General features: G+C 40.0%; 1 pseudogene; it reads right to left on the reverse strand.

The window, feature by feature from the left end:
• Positions 1-1,213: 1,213 nt before the first annotated feature.
• On the reverse strand, positions 1,214-1,828 carry LOC116813843 (double homeobox protein A-like; annotated as a pseudogene).
• Positions 1,829-2,715: the final 887 nt, after the last annotated feature.

Below are 2,715 nucleotides of genomic sequence, written 5' to 3' on the forward strand. Positions count from 1 at the left end.
AGGCGCCCGCCAACACGCCCGGCTAAGTTTTTGTATTTTTTTAGTAGAGACGGGGTTTCACCGTGGTCTCGATCTCCTGACCTCGTGATCCACCCGCCTCGGCCTCCCAAAGTGCTGGGATTACAAGCGTGAGCCACCGCGCCCGGCCGGGCTTTTTTTTTTTTAAGTTTTTTTTTTTTTTTGATCAGACTTCTTTAAAGATAACCAAAATGGTCAGTTGGGAAAACTGTTCAGAGGTTGCAGGATGTGGGCTCTTCCCAGCATCTTTAAAAAGAAAGAGACTAGCCAGGTGTGGTGGTGCATGCCTGTATTCTCAGCTACTCGGGAGGCTGAGGCAGGAGGACCATTTGAGCTCAGGAGTTCGAGGCTGCAGTGAGGTAGGATCGCTACACAGAACTCCAGCCCGGGTGACAGAGCAAGAGCACATCTTTAAAAAATTAATAATAAATAATAAAATAATTTAAAAGAAAGTGAGTCCTGCTATAAATAAATGTCAGTTTTCCCTTGTTGAGCATCATCAGCTACGCTTTGGATATGCATTCTTGGAGTTGATTTCAACTTTTTTTTCTTTTTTTGAGGAACATGCTTAGATTTCAACTTTTAATTGAAGTGTAATATGCATGGAAAAGTGCAGATATCATAAATATACAACTCAATTAATTTTTAAACTAAACATTCTTGTATAACCATCACTCAGATCAAGAAACAGAATCTTATACACCTACTGTGTATCTACAAAGATTTAAAAAATAAAAAAGGGGAAAAAAAGAATCAGTATACAATATATTAGTGCCCCAGAAGTGCCCCTCATATCTTCTTACAATCACTAACTCCCTACCTCCTCCCCAAGGGTAACCATAATCTTTTTTTAAATTATTATTACTAAGTTTATTTTCATTGTCTCAGGTCTGCTGAACTCTGGATCCAGGCTGTGTCAATAGGGTAGTGTGGTGCCTCCTGTACTTATCTCTGCTTCCTACAGTCCCTTTTATTTATTTCATTTTTGATAGTAGAGACAGGGTCTTGCTATGTTGCCCAGGCTGGTTTCAAACTCCTGGGCTCAAGCAATCTTCCTGCCTTGGCCTCCCAGAGTGCTGGGATTGCAAGTGTGAGTCACCACACCCGGCCAAGTCCTTTCCCATCTCCCAGGAAGACTATGAGAGAGATTTGGGGCCCAAGTTGATAATATCAAATACACTGAACTTGACTGTGTTCACCGTGTTCTGGCTCTAGAGAAATGAGAGTTGCTAGTGAGGGCGGTGCCATTCTGTGTATCTTCTGTACCTTGAAAGTCTCTCAAGAAATCTTGCCCCTGGTCTTCTTGTTCCAAGGACACAACAGGTTCCCTTTTTCTCTGGAGATGAAATCCAGATCTTTGATTTTAGAACCAAATTTGGACTCTTGACTCTGGAACACTAATTTCTTTAGCAAGTTGTTTCGTGGAATCAATCCTAAGTTATGGGTTTTTCAAAAATCCCTTGATGAGAGTGCATAATTGAGAGGCGCTGTAGGTGGTACAACACCGTCTGGCTTTTCTACTTTGAAACTCTGCACCAGGTTGACCTTGTCCATGGCTCTGGTTTGATTCTAAAGTCTCTGGTTCTGGTCTTTTCTGGAATCTGTGCCTAGCTCTTCAATTCTGAAACCAAATTTGGATTATTGACTCTTCTGTATGGATTTATAAAGCAAGTTTTTGTTTGGTAGAATAACCTGAGCAAGGTTTTTGATCAAAGGTATTGATGAGGATTTTCAATTGATCTGTGAGTTTGGTGCGACTGCACCTATAATTTGTTGCTACCATCTTGTGTGAAGAGGTGTCTTCGGTCATGCTGGAAGAGAGTCCTGGAAGCTGAGCTACTGTCTGGGAGACCCATAATCTCAACTTCTTAGTTTTGCCAGTTTTGTACTTTATATGCAGTATTGACTGTTTCCTGTCTAGCTTTTCATTCAAACTCATGCTTGTGAAATTCATCTAATTTTGCATGTAATTATAGATAATTCATTTTCTTTTTTGTATGGTATTCTGTGCAAATATATTACAATTTATTTATCCATTCTACTGTACATGGTCATTTGGGTAATTTCAGTTTTGAGCTATTATAATTAATACTATGCAGATCTAGTACATGACTTTTGGTAAACATTGTAAACATTTCTGTTGGGTATGTGCATAGGAGCAAAATAGGGTATGCAAATGTTTAGCTTTGCTAGATACTACTCAACAGTTTTCTGAAGTGGTTGTACCAATTTACCACCAGCCATACAGGAGTCCCAGTGGAATTGGAATAGAATTGTAGAATTTCAATTTTTGTAAGATTTGTGCTGAATGGTAACTCTGGAGATACCCTGAGCCCAAAGATGATGAGGCAGAGGAGTTTTTCCAAAAAGTTCGAATCACCATTACTTTTTCACATTCATTTTCAAGTCAAAACATCCCTGTATGTCAGGTGTGGTGGTGCATGCCTGTAGTCCCAGCTACTAAGGAGGCTGAGGCAGGAGAATTGCTTGAGCCCAGGAGTTTGAGGCTGCAGTGAACTATGATCACACCACTGGACACCAGCCTGGGTGAAAAAGTGAGACCCTGTCTCTAAAAAAATAGTGAAATAAATAATAATAATGATAATCATAATAAATCCCTGTAAAATAGACAGAGGTATGCCTTATGCCATTTTCTCCTGAAGCTGAGGAAATAAGACAAAAGAGATCAAAATGCTT

This window comes from Hylobates moloch, unplaced genomic scaffold, assembly GCF_009828535.3.
Source record: "Hylobates moloch isolate HMO894 unplaced genomic scaffold, HMol_V3 SCAFFOLD_9, whole genome shotgun sequence".
Taxonomy (NCBI): Eukaryota; Metazoa; Chordata; class Mammalia; order Primates; family Hylobatidae; genus Hylobates; species Hylobates moloch.